Source organism: Anomalospiza imberbis, chromosome 11, assembly GCF_031753505.1.
Source record: "Anomalospiza imberbis isolate Cuckoo-Finch-1a 21T00152 chromosome 11, ASM3175350v1, whole genome shotgun sequence".
In the NCBI taxonomy this organism is placed as follows: domain Eukaryota; kingdom Metazoa; phylum Chordata; class Aves; order Passeriformes; family Viduidae; genus Anomalospiza; species Anomalospiza imberbis.
Window position 1 is genome coordinate 944,424 of NC_089691.1, and position 17,556 is coordinate 961,979.

The window sequence follows — 17,556 nt, forward strand, 5'->3', positions numbered from 1 at the left end:
CTTATGTAATAGGTCCTGGAACTTTCACTGTGGTCAAAGTCAAGAAGATAATAATATTTTCACAAAGTGAGATTTTCCAACTGCCAGAGCAAGCTGCTGGGAACAGGTGAGCCAGAGCTTCCCCTCTGTTTTTTCAGCCACATGGCAAGGCACTTGTGGCCAGTCCAACATGAAACAGCCCAGCACTGACCCACCTGAGTTACTGCTTTTCCCCTCATGGCTTCTTGCCAGAGTTGCTGAACCCTCTGATTACAAAAAGGGCAAGAAATGGGTGTTCTTTGGGTGGACTCCATGATGCTGGAAGTGGTTCTTTATCTTGGCCCACACAACTGGAATTGTTGCCCTGCTGGGCATACTGGGAATAGAAAGGTTTGAAGCAAGTCCAGTTCTGCTTTCCTTAAGACCCAGAGCAAAAAGGGTGAAGAGCCTTTGAGCTGTCATCATTCCCCCACTCCAGCCCGGGCTGGACGATGCCCCTGTGTGAGACAAGGAGGGAAGGGAGGCCCTGGCAGGGGGGGTTCATGCAGGGGGGCACTGGCAGGTAGAAGAGAGCCCAGCCCCTCTCCCAGGGCAGTTTGCTGCTCCCAAGCCTGAGACAGCACTAAGGACCCATCCAGCAGCAGCAGGAACCTGTTTGTGTTGTTTCTGCTGGCAGACACCCTGCACTGGCAGCCCAGAACAGCTTTGAACCTGTATCATTGTGAACACACAGTTTGTCACTTGGCGTGGAGCTGGGCCAGTAACTCTCGCACAAATGCTGAAGGACTGGGGTACATCCACAGCGTGTGGGGGTCGGCCTGGCTCTGAGTGACTGCTGGAGGCTCTGACATGCCCAGATGTAATCTGCCTTGTCCTGGAGTGCCTGCTCACAGGTCACATCTTGTGCGTAACACGAGGTGACAGCTCGAAGGAAGCAGGACATATCACTTATCCCAAATCAGCGGATTTCGGTTTTAAAGTTTATAGTGAAAGTTTCCTTTAGAAATATCTCCTTTTTCCCCTCACTATTTTCATTTGTTTGTGAAAAATTTATGTGCTAGGGTCAGCAGTGTACTTGGCACATGTCTGTCCCAAGGAAAAGGATGAAGCAATTACACATGTGGCCTCTCAGCATGGAAAATACCAGATTACAGCCCAATTCTGACAAGACCTATGTGGCCATGTGGCCGTGTTCCTTTGAGTATTCCATCTCTATGGCCAGACTCGTTTATCCTGAATTCTAAAGCACTTGGAACGTGGCTAAGGTTGAGGAACACTCCAGGGGCACCAAATGCCTCAGGCTAAGGCAGGGTGTTGTGGCAGCTGCTGCACAAGCCCTGGGGACACCCCACGTTGAGGGGGACACCCCATGCTGAGGAGGGGACACCGCCCCACACTGAGGGGGACACAGGGCCCCGCACTGCGGGGGCACTCATGCAGAGAAGGGGACCGCGCTGCACACCCGATACAGACCCGATATTCTCTATGCCTTCCCTTAAAAACCCGCAGGGGGTGGCGGTGGGGGCGGCAGAGGGGTCTCGCGCCCACGCCGTGCGGGAATTCCTGGGAAACACCAGGAATTCGGGGAACACCAGGAATTTGGGAATCTGCGGGTGATGCGGGGCGGCAGCGCCCGCTGTGCAATAACGCAAAGAGCCACGAGGGGGCGCTGTTGACACAAAAAAGCCGCGCCCGGCCGGCCCCGATTCCCCGTTTCCCGGGAATTTCCTGCCCCGCGGCCCCGATTTCCCCGTTTCCCGGGAATTTCCTGCCCCGCGGCCCCGATTTCCCCGTTTCCCGGGAATTTCCTGCCCCGCGGCCCCGATTTCCCCGTTTCCCGTGAATTTCCTGCCCCGCGGCCCCGATTTCCCCGTTTCCCGTGAATTTCCTGCCCCGCGGCCCCGATTCCCCCGTTTCCCGGGAATTTCCTGCCCCGCGGCCCCGATTCCCCCGTTTCCCGGGAATTTCCTGTCCCGCGGCCCCGATTCCCCCGTTTCCCGGGAATTTCCTGCCCCGCGGCCCCGATTTCCCCGTTTCCCGGGAATTTCCTGCCCCGCTGCCCCGATTTCCCCGTTTCCCGGGAATTTCCTGCCCCGCGGCCCCGATTCCCCCGTTTCCCGGGAATTTCCTGCCCCGCTGCCCCGATTTCCCCGTTTCCCGGGAATTTCCTGCCCCGCGGCCCCGATTCCCCCGTTTCCCGGGAATTTCCTGCCCCGCGGCCCCGATTCCCCGTTTCCCGGGAATTTCCTGCCCCGCGGCCCCGATTTCCCCGTTTCCCAGGAATTTCCTGTCCCGCGGCCCCGATTCCCCCGTTTCCCGGGAATTTCCTGCCCCGCGGCCCCGATTTCCCCGTTTCCCAGGAATTTCCTGCCCCGCGGCCCCGATTTCCCCGTTTCCCGGGAATTTCCTGCCCCGCGGCCCCGATTCCCCCGTTTCCCGGGAATTTCCTGACCCGCGGCCCCGATTCCCCCGTTTCCCGGGAATTTCCTGCCCCGCGGCCCCGATTTCCCCGTTTCCCGGGAATTTCCTGCCCCGCGGCCCCGATTCCCCCGTTTCCCGGGAATTTCCTGCCCCGCGGCCCCGATTTCCCCGTTTCCCGGGAATTTCCTGCCCCGCTGCCCCGATTTCCCCGTTTCCCGGGAATTTCCTGCCCCGTGGCCCCGATTTCCCCGTTTCCCGGGAATTTCCTGCCCCGCGGCCCCAATTCCGATTCCCCCGTTTCCCGGGAATTTCCTGCCCCGCGGCCCCGATTTCCCCGTTTCCCGGGAATTTCCTGCCCCGTGACCCCGATTCCCCCGTTTCCCGGGAATTTCCTGCCCCGCGGCCCCGATTTCCCCGTTTCCCGGGAATTTCCTGCCCCGCGGCCCCAATTCCGATTCCCCCGTTTCCCGGGAATTTCCTGCCCCGTGGCCCCGATTTCCCAGTTTCCCGGGAATTTCCTGCCCCGCGGCCCCGATTTCCCCGTTTCCCGGGAATTTCCTGCCCCGCGGCCCCGATTCCCCCGTTTCCCAGGAATTTCCTGCCTCGCGGCCCCGATTTCCCCGTTTCCCGGGAATTTCCTGCCCCGCGGCCCCGATTCCCCCGTTTCCCGGGAATTTCCTGCCCCGTGGCCCCGATTTCCCCGTTTCCCAGGAATTTCCTGCCCCGCTGCCCCGATTTCCCCGTTTCCCGGGAATTTCCTGCCCCGCGGCCCCGATTTCCCCGTTTCCCGGGAATTTCCTGCCCCGCGGCCCCAATTCCGATTCCCCCGTTTCCCGGGAATTTCCTGCCCCGCGGCCCCGATTTCCCCGTTTCCCGGGAATTTCCTGCCCCGTGACCCCGATTCCCCCGTTTCCCGGGAATTTCCTGCCCCGCGGCCCCGATTTCCCCATTTCCCGGGAATTTCCTGCCCCGCGGCCCCAATTCCGATTCCCCCGTTTCCCGGGAATTTCCTGCCCCGCGGCCCCGATTTCCCCGTTTCCCGGGAATTTCCTGCCCCGCTGCCCCGATTTCCCCGTTTCCCGGGAATTTCCTGCCCCGCGGCCCCGATTCCCCCGTTTCCCAGGAATTTCCTGCCCCGCTGCCCCGATTTCCCCGTTTCCCAGGAATTTCCTCCCCCGCGGCCCCGATTTCCCCGTTTCCCGGGAATTTCCTGCCCCGCGGCTCCGATTTCCCCGTTTCCCGGGAATTTCCTGCCCCGCGGCCCCAATTCCGATTCCCCCGTTTCCCAGGAATTTCCTGCCCCGCGGCCCCGATTTCCCCGTTTCCCGGGAATTTCCTGCCCCGTGGCCCCGATTCCCCCGTTTCCCGGGAATTTCCTGCCCCGCGGCCCCGATTTCCCCGTTTCCCGGGAATTTCCTGCCCCGCGGCCCCAATTCCGATTCCCCCGTTTCCCGGGAATTTCCTGCCCCGTGGCCCCGATTTCCCCGTTTCCCGGGAATTTCCTGCCCCGCGGCCCCGATTCCCCCGTTTCCCGGGAATTTCCTGCCCCGTGGCCCCGATTTCCCAGTTTCCCGGGAATTTCCTGCCCCGCGGCCCCGATTCCCCCGTTTCCCGGGAATTTCCTGCCCCGTGGCCCCGATTTCCCCGTTTCCCGGGAATTTCCTGCCCCGCGGCCCCGATTTCCCCGTTTCCCGGGAATTTCCTGCCCCGTGGCCCCGATTCCCCCGTTTCCCGTGAATTTCCTGCCCCGCGGCCATGATTTCCCCGTTTCCCGGGAATTTCCTGCCCCGCGGCCCCGATTTCCCCGTTTCCCCGGGAATTTCCTGCCCCGTGGCCCCGATTTCCCCGTTTCCCGGGAACTTCCTGCCCCGCGGCCCCAGTTCCCCCGTTTCCCGGGAATTTCCTGCTCTGCGGCCCCGATTTCGTCGTTTCCCCGGAATTTTCCTGCTACACACATAAATCATTTATTCCATTTGTTTAAATGAGGTTAAGCAGGTTTTCCCCCATGGATATACTTTACATCAGGAATGCTGATGAAATTATTTTTGATTTCTTTTCTAGAGTACACCTAAGGAAGGGGACGTGCAGAAATACGCTCACAGAAAGATGCCAAGAATAAATGGCACATCTATGCCCTGAAGAGCAAAGGAGAATCAAAGGAAGAAGGAGGAAAAGAGCTTCAGGGCAAAAGTAAAGATAGATACAGCTAAACAGAGAAGGCAGGCAAAGGAGTGGAAGCAAAGTAATAAATACTGATAAATCCTGGGATGTTTTGAGGTTGTAAACAAGGATATCAAGGTGGCACTTGATATACCTCATGACAGTAAAATGACCCAAGTCATAAAGGCATCATCTCAAAGAGATTTTGTGAGTGGTTACAACAATGTTCACCTAATAAGACCTAAAAACAAAATATCTGTAGTAATTGGAGAAAATATATTAAAATTCATGCTGCAGAAAGGGAGCAAAGACCTTTTCTATATTTGTGTGCACCAATAATTTACATAAGTAGAACTATGCTGATATAAAACTTTTAAAGAGAGAGCTAGCCTTGTATTTGGCAGCTTTTTTTAAGTTAGTTAGTTTTTATGGCTTGGCTAATTGTTCTCCTTCCTATAGTCCCTAAAGTATCCTGATTGGCTTCAAGTTAATTTGCTGAAAGCCAGAAATCTAGTAAAAATGTAATTTTACTCTTGCTAACAGCTGGAGAAGCAAAATCAATTTCAGCAGCTCGCTGAGTAATGAAATTGGAGGGCTCAGAGCTGACAGGAGCCTCCCCTGACCGAGTTGAAGGGCAGTGCCATGGCTCTGCTTTAACCCCCTGCTGCAGACACCCTTCAGACAGCCCTCAACAGGCAGCACCAGCCTGACCTCCCTAAGCTCAGAGGATGCTTCTGTTAAAGGTAGATCACAGAAAGCCTGGTCTGAGTCTAATCCTGAGTTAACACACAGGGAAGGTGCTCGATGAGCTCTGATACCTGTCCCTGTACATCAGCCTTCTGCACAGCTCACACCTCTCCAGGAGCTGGGAGTGGGAAAGGTCCACGGGAGAGTTTGTTGTACTCACTAGTGCTCCCTGGGAAGCTGCCAGAGCTGAGCTAGCCCTTTGAAAGCTAAATTCTGCATTTCATTATCACCCAAATTACTGTAGAAGGTGTTGGACAAGCTGCACCATCGTTACTCAGAGTTCAGTTCTGTTCTTCCCAGAGGAGGAGATTGAAGGGATGCTGTGAGAGAACTGACTCGAGTGGAACAACCCTCCCAGTCCCCTTCCAGCTGTTCCTGAGCCTCCCTAGGCTGCTGGCCTCTCACCCTGCACAAAGCTCATGAGGAAAAGGGGCTGAACTCGCTACCAGCAGCCAGCACAGGCTGAAGCTGGGGTTTGCCTGAAGCAAGTCAAGGTTTCCATCAGACTCAGGGTGAGAATGACCCAGTGAGCACAGACAGAGCTGCATCCATCACTGCTCCATGGGGGAGCCATGTTTTAAAACACACCTAGGCTCCTGATGTTCTTGCTACCAGATACACATAACTCCTCTGAGAATGGGCAAGGTGGTATTTAAAACTGAAATCTCCATTTTGCAAAACTGTGAGCTGAGCCAAGGGCCTGGAGAGTTAATAAATGTCCTTGGACTGTTATTGCTGCTGTTGTATTGCTTATCTGGCACCCCCACCTTAATCCAGAGGATCCTAAAGCCTTCAGAAGGATGAGCTGAATAAACTCTCAGCTGTTTGTGGTGGGCAGATGGGTGACAGACCTGGAGAGACCTGCAGGGCTGAAGAGGCAACGGGAACCAGAGCACAGGGAAACAGCTCTGCCACGTGCTCCTGCTCTGCTGGATGCTTCTAGTCATTGGGAAAGGCAGGAGAATGCAAAAGATTGTGCCCATAATGAAACCCCCAGACTTCCTCTCCTGCTACCCAGCTCCCCCTGCTCTCTTGGCACAGGCTGCAGGACTCATTTTTCAGGGCACATGGTGTCAGAACAAGGGGGAATGGTTTTAAAATCAAACATGACAGGTGTAGATTAAATAGTAGGAAGGAATTGTTCCGTGTGAGGGTGGGGAGACCCTGGCACAGGTTCCCAGAAAAGCTGTGGCTGCCCCTGGATCCCTGGAAGAGTCCAAGGCCAGGTTGGACAGGGCTGGGAGCAGCCTGGGACAGTGGAAGGTATCCCTGCCATGGCAGGGGTGGCACTGGATGGGCTTTAAGGTCCCTCCAATCCAAACCATTCTGGGACTCTGTAATTCCCCTTCACAACCACCAGAGCTCAGGCAGATGACAAAACCCATCACTCTGCCATCAGTAACAGCACTACCAATGCAGGAGTTGGGTTCATTTTATTCCCCCTGGACATGATCTATCACAAACTTGGTAGTATTGTTTTTAGAGGTGATTTATTTTGCACTTATGAAAACTGACTGCAGCCTCTTGAGAAATAAGGAGGGAGAAACTGATGCTTTGCAAAAAAAAAAAAAAAAACAAAAAAACAAAAAAAAATTTAGGTGATTTAAAGGCAGAAAGGAAGACTAGAAGATGGTTACTTTATGCAACCAGAGGGATAATAAAATCAATTAGAATGAAAGGTTCAAGGACTGACTTAGGGATTAGAAAATCTGGTATTGGAAAATGGCTGATGAACTTATTTATTCTTTTGCAAGCAGGTTCAGAGTTTGAACCAGACTACTTTATATGGCAGCTGATCTGTTTATCACCAGCATACAGGAGTCTCCTTTCACATCACCAATTAGTGATGATGGCAAAGGGTGTAGTAGGGAATGGTCCTTGCAGGATGAGATTTGTGGGTTGGAATCTCCTCTGAACTGATGGGTGGCAGCAGCAATGTTGCCTCCAGACAGCTGATTTATGTGGGCATGGAACTGCTCGTTAAAATCCATAATGTTTATTTGCAATATGCAGCTGGCAGGGGTTCCCTGTGACCCTGCTCTGCCAGCAGGTGAAACTGCTGCGTGAGAACTGTCAGCAGCAGAATAAACCAGGTGGTTTTCCACACAGCTGAAGGACAGGTGAGCAGTGTCACTACAGGGAGAAAACCAAACCCTAAAATCAATGTATGCAGGTATAATATCCACAGCACCATTTCCTCACCCTTTTCCTCAGTGTTTAATCAAAACCAGAGCTGGGGTAGAAGCAAACTCCTGACTGGGTGTGCAAACTTCAATTTAATGTGAGCTGGAAGCCTTCAGAACATTAATTGAATCTCCAGTGTGAGTACCCAAAGACATTCCTAGCAAAAAAAAAAAAACCCACCCTAATTCTTTTTACATGCTGGCCACACCAGTTCCCTCCTGCTTTTACTCCTCAGACATAAGAAATAGAGACAAAGGCAACACCTAGAGAGAGGGAAATTACCTTAATTCCATCTCTATTTCAATTCCATTCAGGTCCTTACTCAACTCTACATTACCTTCCTCCCTCCTTTAATATTTAAAATAATTTTTTTTCTGAAGTAAAAAAAGGAGTGAAACATAATGAAACACAAAATAAACCACAAAACCCCCACAAAAACAACAAATCAAATAGAAAAAAAATTCCACTCACCAGAAAAACAAACCCCCAAAAAAACCAACCAAACAAAAAACTAAAACAAACCCATAAACCCAAACATACACACACACCTATATAAAAAAAAACCAAAATGCAACCCATCCTCACCCCCCAAAAAACCTCAAAACAAAATACACCCCAAAATAAAACCAACACACAACTATTACAGCAGGTGGTGGGATTAATTGCACTGATGAGCCATTGAGGCTGAGGGTAAAACCAAGTGGAAGGGAGCAGAAGTAAAAAATCAAATCACAAGAAACTTGGAGGTGTTTGACCTTTTTAGAGGGTACAGTGCGCTCACATATCTCTGTAAGACAAACCACCATGCCCTTTATTTATATAACATTTTCATTCTTTGCAGGCAAGAACATTCTGTGAAAACTGGGGACATTTTACCAGGCTAATCCAAGCCACTTCAGCATTTATGTTCTGGGTTTTTTTAGCACTGATGCAGGTGTATTTATTTATTTTTAACACTAAAGAACAATTAACTTAGAAGCTTGACATCCTGGCTCACAGCCTAGAGGTCTTAAATTTTTTTAAAAACAAAAACCCTTTGAGACTGTCATAAGAATGTACAAATAAGAAGTTTACAAACTAAAATGGAAACCTAAGAGGCCATTCTTCAGAAAATTTTCTTCATTTTTTTTCTCTTAGACAGGGTCTCCATCCTTTGCAGATTCTCCTGTAGGATTCCTTTTAGCAAAAACATCCTGCAGAGAAGTATGAGGTAGCTACTGGCACACAACAAATCCTCCTCCTTTTGATTTACTGTGGGGGTGAGACTGTGTAGGATTTACATGCCTTGTAAACTCTGGATTTACAGGGAACACGGGTTGTAAATGGGCACTGTGTTTTGGTGAACATTTACTTTTTATATTCATTGTGATTCAAGCATGATTTAATATGCATATTTGCAAAGTTTCCAAGAGGAAGTTGGATTAATTTTGCTCCATTTATTATTCTCCGCATCACTCACTCCAGCAGCCTAGCGTGTGCCAAATTTTAATCTGCCTGGGATTTTTAGAAATAAGTGTTGAATAAATAAGTAACTCACTAATCAGATGGGTTGGCCAACATCCCAAGGCACATCTAACCTGCCTCAAGAAGAGCTGAGAGTGCTGAGCTGTGCTCTGCCCTGCTCAGGATGAAGGAAACCAAACTCCCCTCAGTAACATCTTTCAGCAATGAGATTATTTAGGTGGCTGCAGTTTAACAGAAATTCCTCCTGATCTATGCAGAAAAATAAGTGTGCCTCATGTCTCAGAGGAGCATGGATCTAAACCCATCCTTGCTCTTACCACACATGTTCAGTTTGACTTTTCTTTTGTTCAGGAATGCGTGTCTGCAGTCAACCCACCCCAATCCAAACCTGTGTGAGGTAACTGTGATGCCTCAGGTTTTGGCTTTTGTATTTTCCACAGAGCAGGGAGACAAAACAATTCCTTCTCCAGCTGGGGACCAAGGACAAATGATCCAAATCTCAGGCCCAAGAGCACAAACAACGTGGGCTGGAGAGAGAAAAACAAGCAGGATGGGACTGCATGGGCTAAAGCTGGAATGGGACAATGAACTCCAGTGTGCCAATGGAGCAGAGCTGATCACAGTGAGAGCCCCCGGGAGCGCTCGTGCATTTTGGGACCATTTGGGTTCATCTTGGGTGCAGCCCTGGCTGGGCTCTTGTGCTGCCCAAGGTGGATCCATGGAGGCCTTTTAATAATTCCCTGCTTTATTCTTTAACTCTGCCTAGGCTCTGTTTTAGGTCAGCCTCCACAAGGCATCAGCTGACCCTTTGGAGCACCTCGCTCCTCCTGGAAGACAGCATCCAGCTCTGGGCCACAGCACAAGGGAGACATGGATGTCTTGGGGTGAATTCCGGGGGGGTCACTAAATTTATCCCAGGGCTGGAGCCCCTCTGCTCTGGAGCCAGGCTGGGAGAGCTGGGGGTGCTCACCTGGAGAGGAGAAGGTGCCAGGGAGAGCTCAGAGCCCTTCCAGGGCCTGAAGGGGCTCCAGGAGGGCTGCAGAGGGACTGGGGACAAGGGATGGAGGGACAGGACACAGGGAATGGCTTCCCACTGCCTGAGGGCAGGGACAGATGGGATATTGGGAGGGAATTCCTGGCTGGGAGGGTGGGGAGCAGCTGGGATGGAATTCCCAAGGTGGGAATTTTGAAAAGCCCCACAGCAAAGTGCCCACCTGAGCCTCTGTGCCTGCAGCAGTGGAGCAGAGCTGTGCACTAGGTGGTGGTCACGGACCACCAGAGAGCAGAGCCGCAGCCTAGGCAGTGCTGAGCTCCAGAGGAAGCGGACAGGAACAGAAATAAAAAGTATTTAAAGCAACAGCATCCAGTTGGTCAGTGCGGAGCGGATTTCAGCCGCTCTGGGCACACTGGGGAGCTCATCCTCCCCAGGGCTGTGCAGGCACCACACTCACACCTCTTCTGTGCAGGAGGGACACACAGGAGCCCCTGGGGCTGCTCAGCCAGGAGGGTCTCCAGGCACAGCCTGTGGTCACTGTCTGCAGGAGGGGCAGAAATCTGCTCAGAGCATCTTTAAACCCCTCTCTGACCATCGCAGCAGCACTGAGAGTGGGGGCTGAAGGGAAGAAGGCAGGGCTTTCCCACGGTCTCATGTGTCTGTGGCACCCAAACAAGGTTATTCAGAATGGAAACCCTCCATCTCCCAGCCAACCTTACAAAAACTGCAGGATAACCTTTTCCTAGAGACTCCAGTTTAGAAGGCAACAGACTCAGATTATCACAGCATCCCTCAGGGTTTTGTTCAGAGTAGAAAACTATGCTGCTTTGTCTGGTAGAAAATTATTTTTCCACCATTACTTTTTTTCTTACTGCAACTGTGGTTTTTCTAAACTTACATTCTTCAAAGGAAAAAATTATAGACCACACATAAGAGCAAGGCCTTAAAAGAGTCCTGTATTGCTTTCCTATTTCTAGAAGCAGCATGTTTTTAAAACAATGCTTCTCCCTAACTCCTTTGGGCAATCAGTCCGACATGAGAAAGATGAGGGTAGGGGTGGGAGCAACGCAGTGATGATGCAGCATGAAGTTAAATGACAAAAGCAATCCGTTTGGCTTGATTTAAACTTCAGTCCTCACATCAGAGACTGCAATAGAGCTGAAGGTCATGAGCTGATCAGCTCTGCTGAAGGACAACCCGTGCCCTGTCTGACACTCCAGCAGGGCTCCAGCAGCAGAGTGGTGCTGCAGCTGCCACTCATCCCCATCCTGGCCTCCTTGTGTAATTCCAGTGATAGACACAGGAACAGCACCAGACTGAGATTCACCCACAATGCTGTATTTCAGCCTTCCCTTCCCTTCCCTTCCCTTCCCTTCCCTTCCCTTCCCTTCCCTTCCCTTCCCTTCCCTTCCCTCTCCTCCCCTCCCCTCCCCTCCCCTCTCCTCCCCAGGATGTCTCAAAGCCCAGCAGGCCTTTCCAGCAGAGTTTTCACCCACTCCTGATGAAGGGAATGTGAAGCAGAGCCCGTGCAGCTGCAGGAGCAGTAATGGGAGTAATAGGGTAGTGCAGAGCTAACTGTGGTGCTGAGGGACTGTGACACTGGCTGACACTGATTGATTAAGAGGTTGAAACTCTGACTGTGGCACTTGGCTGTTGAGAATAAAAGGAACTTTCACTTCTCACTCGCACACATCCATCACGAGCAGACAGGCGTTGGCTTCTCCCGTAATGACTGCGGCTCCTTTTGTGAGAGGGAGGCACGAGATGGAAATTCAGCTCCTTCTGTGGTCTGAAAAGCATTTTAATTTATCAGCTTTTCTGAAAGGATCTTCAAAGAAGAAATAACACTCTTTGGTAACACAGCTGGGTCTCAGCGTGTTCAGCATCGCAGCTATCAAAGACTCTTCCTTTCTTGGCTGAGAACCTGGCCGGGGATTTTGAAGAGAATGGCTGCTGGTGTTGTTCCCAGGAGGATGCAGTAGTGCCCAGGGCAGGACAGCCACCAGCACCCACCAAAATGCAGCATCTGGAACGTCTGCCACGTTAGGAATATTCCAAAGCCCTGCCTTGAACAGAGAACATGTATGGAGGCTATGAAGGGCATCTCTATGGGACCAGCTTGTGCATTACAGGGTGCTCTCACATTCCTGTACTGCCCTGTGTGTACAGCTCCAAGTATTTTCGTTTCAGGATTGACCCGGATGGTAGTTGTGTGATCCAGGGCCTGAGAAAGGCCATGGTCACAGAATCCCAGACTGGTTTGGGCTGGAAGGGTCTTTAAAGCTCCTCCTGTTCCACCCCTGCCGTGGCCAGGGGCACCTTCCACTAGCCCAGGTGGCTCCAAGCCCTGTCCAACCTAGACACTTCCAGGTATGTGGCATCTTAAAAAAGATAAAAGTGGGCTCCCCTTGCTTTTGTCTTCTGCCTTTAGCCTTAGGGCCCCCTCATGCCAGCGGCTCTTCCTGGGACACTCCTGGGGCCATGGGCTGTTGTGGGAAGATACCTGAAAACTTCATCAAGATGTCAAGTCACAACACTGAATCAATAGGAACAGGCCCATCCAAGGTGCTAGAAAATAAGGATTATCTTTAGGAATGATGACAATACCACACATCTCTGAAGAGAATTGTCCTTATGAAGACAATATTACAAAGTCATTTCAAACTGCAATTTGAAAGTGTCACTAAATAGAGACAGCAAGTGTGAAAGCACAAAGACCAACTCAGCTCCACATGTAAAGCAGCCAATTATCAGATGAACCATTTACAGCCTGGACTGGCTCATGTGCAAGTGATTTGCTGAACCATTTCTCTCAGCGCTCTTGGCTTTGCCATGTAGGAACCGTGTTACAGTTTCCAGCACTGATCTCTCTTGTTCAGATCATAAAGCGACTTGGGGTTTTGTAAATTAGTTTCACATTTCCCTCAGCTGCATTTAGCTCCAGTTTACTTTGATCTCTCTTGCTCAATCCCAACTTTGGCCTACCTTCAAAAAAAATAAAAAAAGAATTTACATTATAGTCAAATTAAGGCCCATTCAAACAATTGCCATTTTGAGAAGCTTATTTGCCTTTCCAGAAATTGCAAAATCTTCAACACAAATTTCAGGAGGATCTCATCCATCCAGGATACTTCCAAATTCAATCAGCTTCCTCAGCTTGCTGCCACAGCATCCCCAGAGGATGATGGCTACAGAAAAAAGCTAATTAAGACTACAGTCTCCTGCAACATTTGCTTGGCTCCCCACATCATCCTCCTCGGCCCTACTTTCTCCTCCACTTCCTGTCCCTTGTCCTAAGGCGTGCTCCAGCTCTGTCCCAAGTGTTCAGCCAGTGCCAGCCCTGCTCTCGGTGCTCTAAAATGCCATGGCTGCTCCAGAGAGCACAGGATCTTCTCTGCCAGTGGAAACGGAAGCTCCCCAAGACAAGCATTGCTTCATGTAGACCTTTGTTAGCCTCAGATCAAATACTGTACAAACGTTGAAATTGACTAACAGCATTTGAACAATTAATTTATTTGCCAGGGGTTTTTTTTTGTACTAATGACCCAACCAAACACATGCCAGCAGCTTTGATTATTCCCCAGACACATAAGTGGCTCTAGTTCTCTTGCAAGATGAGCCTAAGGTTTTTATATTCTTGAGCAAAACAGACTTGAAAAGCAAAATTATGAGCTGCCATTTTCTGTGTCCACACTTCCAAGTTAAAATGCAACAAACCCTCAGTTCCTGTCTGTTCATGCACGAGGGAAACACAAAAGGCTGTGAGCCTGGCCACAGCTAATCCATTCAGAAAGTTGCACAGCTCTCTGCAGAAAGGTTTTTTTGAGTAGTCAATCAGCACAGGCAGCTCGGATGCTTTCCTCTTCAAAGCACGCCAGGCTGGCTTTGTGCACAAGGAAAGTATTTTTAGCAATGCACTGAATGGTTTGACATTGAGAGAACTGAGGGATATTGTCATGCTGCAAAAACTTGGACTGGTAATTCTTGTACTGAGGACTTCCTGCGCCCAGAGAACAGCCTAGAAGCATTCATAGATACCATAATTATTCCCATTTCTACATCATACATTCAAAAGAAACTCCTGTTCTCTCATATCATTGCCCAGTCTTCCCAGTGATTGCTAAAATATTTTTGTGGAGACATCCCTCCTCCCATTTCAGACTGAGGATTTAGGTTGACACAAGGTCAAGGACATTGGAATGGATGCTGAGGAGTCTTCCCTGGGACTGGTGCTTTGGTAGATACAAAACACAAATAGAAGCAAATTTATTTGCAAATGTAACCCAGTTTCCCAGGGAATACAGAGCCAGGACAGCAGCTGCATCCTTATGGCACTTACAGTCTCAGGAATGTCAGATTTCATGATTAAAGGGGGTTTACACAGAAAATCTCTCTCTTGGTCATTCCTGTTGCAGGAAAAAAAAAACCTTTGGTGCCATAGCATCCAACCTGATTTAATTTGGGCAAGAAACTGCCTGAGATGTGGAACACAGGAAGGTGTGGATGGATGGTGTCACTGTCCCTGTGTCACAGCTTCCCTGTGCCACAGGACCCCCAGCAGTGCAAAGGACCAAGCAGGTGCCCCAGGAAAAAGCTGCAAACTGATGTTAGTACAGACAAGGAAGGAGAGACCAGGTAGATATAAACACCTACAACCGTAAAACTGTATTTTCACCTTCACTACAAAAGTTTTTCATCCTCACATTGACAGTCTGCCCTTGGAAGTGCTGAATTCTGTGCTTAGTTAATTAGGAGACAAGAATTATCTATATCATATAAAACAGATCAGTGCCATTGCTTGCTATTACGTGATGAAAACCTGCAGTCCTTAAACTATTCAAAGCACAACATTCTTTATGTCTAACTGAAAAGTAGGATAATTAGTCAATATGCACAACTTTTCATCAACCAGAAGTCTTAAATTATGACTGGTATTAATTGCATATAATTGAAATGATAAATTCCCCAAGATAAATCCTATCTCACTTGTAAATCCTACAAATATTTTTCCCAACAATTATAAATAAGTTCTCATTCATAAGCATTTACAGATTAATGCTGAACTATGGATGTAATTTCTTTGCAAATGAAGCTATGTCAATGTCACTGCTATTCATAAATCTCCAGGCTCCATATTTTTAATGAAGTCTAACAGGTTATGAATCAAGGCAAATTTTTATTGTTTGGTGTATAAGCCTTAAGAATCAGAAACAGGTTTTATAATCTAATTTCCCCAGAGATTATGTAACAAAAGTGATAAATTTACAGTTAGCACAGCAATGGTTCTTGACAGCTATGACTTTTTCCTCAGAAGAAAGTAATTTGAATTTAGATTAAGACACATCACTGTATCTTTCCTTATAAACTGTTGGATTAAGTTTCCTGATCGCTCTGTGTGCACATTTGACTGAGTGAACCAAAATGTGGAAATTAAAAATGTAGGAAGGGAGCAGCTTCTGCATTCCATTGACCTTTATATTAGTTAAGCATTTGAATTCTAATATATGTATGATACATACTTTAATTAAAGTGTAAATCAGAACTCTGACTTCCTCAGATTTATGAGCCGTGTATCACCAAAGCTCCATTCAACCTTTCCACCAGCAGCTCCTTCATGGCAGCAGCACTGCTGATGCATGACACACCAGAGCTGATAGCAAAAGCATCTGCAGGCTAAAGGTGAGAACTTCTGGCCAGTTATCTTTGCTTTAATTTAAATTTGAATATGAAGGCAATCAGAGGAAAATATTAGAGAGAGAAAAAAGAATTCAAGCTGGCAGCTCAAATTAGTAGAGACAGAGGAGTAAAAGTCTCTTTCTACTTGTACCTAATAATTTTATAGGACAGCCTGTCTGAATTATCCCCCAGCAAAACACAGAATCACAGAATTGTCAAGGTCAGAAGGGACTTTTAAGATCATTAAATCCAACCATCAGCCCAGCACCACCACCCTGTTCACCACTGAACCAGGTACCCAGGTACCACATTTCGCACATGATTTGGGACATTTCCAGGGGTGGGGACTCCCCCACTGCCCTGGCAGCCTGGTCCCATGCTTCACCATGTTCTCCATGAAGAAATTTGGAGAAGCACAGCTTACTGCTCTGAGTAAGTGTATTGGGGTAACAGGGTGTCTGCTGCCTTCCCTGCTGCCATGGAAGGGAAAGGGTGTACTCCTGCTTTCAATGCTATTCCAGTTTCCTTTTTTTAAAATTCCATTTTCTTCAATACCATTCCATTTCCCTATTCAAAAACCCTAAAAATAACCCACACCCTACTCCTCCCTTCCCAAACCAAAAAACACTCCCTCAGCTGGAGGACGTGATGCTCAGAAACCTGCCTACATACATGTTTTATGGAAGTGGAACACAACAAGCACATCTTTCTCAAATAATCACTCTGGAGGATGCTTAAAAAAATAATAGTTCCTCAGACTGGCTGTTTATTCCTTTTACAGTAAGTTGTATATTTAAGGTAGCTGAAATACATTCATCACAATTGCCATTATTCAGTCCAGCATGTTCCCTTTCTCTCCTTTATCTGCACAGTTCTCAAAGATGCTAAAAAAATCCCTCTGGTGGAAGAAATCTTATTCTGAATTTTGTTTGACTTTCATTAGATCACTCACACAAATAAATGAGTTCTAGACCACCACTTTGGATGGAAGACTTCCAGCAAGTTGTTTTCTTGTTTGGATCACACTTCTCAAGGGGGCACCAAGTGTTACACAGGAGAGATCCTCCTGTAACCCTGCTGCTCCCAAAGGGGTGCACAGCCCCAGCCTGACAGCCTCAGGAGTAGCTGTGTTGTGTCTGGAAAGCAAGAGCACAACAGAAATGAATCCCTGGCTGGAAAATTGCTGGAAGTTTGCTTAGCTCCAAAAGAAACTCTGAAGCTATGAGGTGTGATGCTGGCTGTACTTTTTTTCCTGTGTGAGACAGTGGTACCCAGCATCTTTCTGACTCTTTCTGCTGATGAATGCAGTGTACTGCTGTGAATTTTATCTGGGTTTAGATCAGCTGATGCTCCTCTTTGAAAACAGACCTTCATCCTCTGAAGCTGAGGAACACTTCTTGCAAGGATTCATTACGAATGACAAAGGCTTTAACGATGCTGTTGTCATTCTGGCCTATCTATAACCCTTAGTTGTTGTTTCCCTTCGGCACAATGTTATCTGAGAAGAGCAGGATGGTTTGGCTGCAGGCTGAGCCTCACAGCCCGTCTGCTCCCTGCCTGCTCCTGCCTCTTAGCCCTGACATGGGCACAGGGAAGGGCCAAATTCCAGAGGGCAGAACTGTGGGAATGGAGGGAACATGTGGAAATGAGAGTCTACTGGTAACTCTAGAGTTAAATAAATCACAGAATCCCAGAATGGTTTACTTGGAAGGACCTCAAAGCCCATCCAGTCCCACCCCCATGGGCAGGGACACCTTCCACTGTCCCAGGGTGCTCCAAGTGTCCCACCTGGCCTTGGACACTGCCAGGGATCCAAGGGCAGCCCCAGCTGCTCTGGGCACCCTGTGCCACAGCCTCCCACTCTTGGGGTAGTGTGGCATTCACATTCTCTGAACAGAGAGACATAATTCTGTCTCTCAGGAGAAGCACAG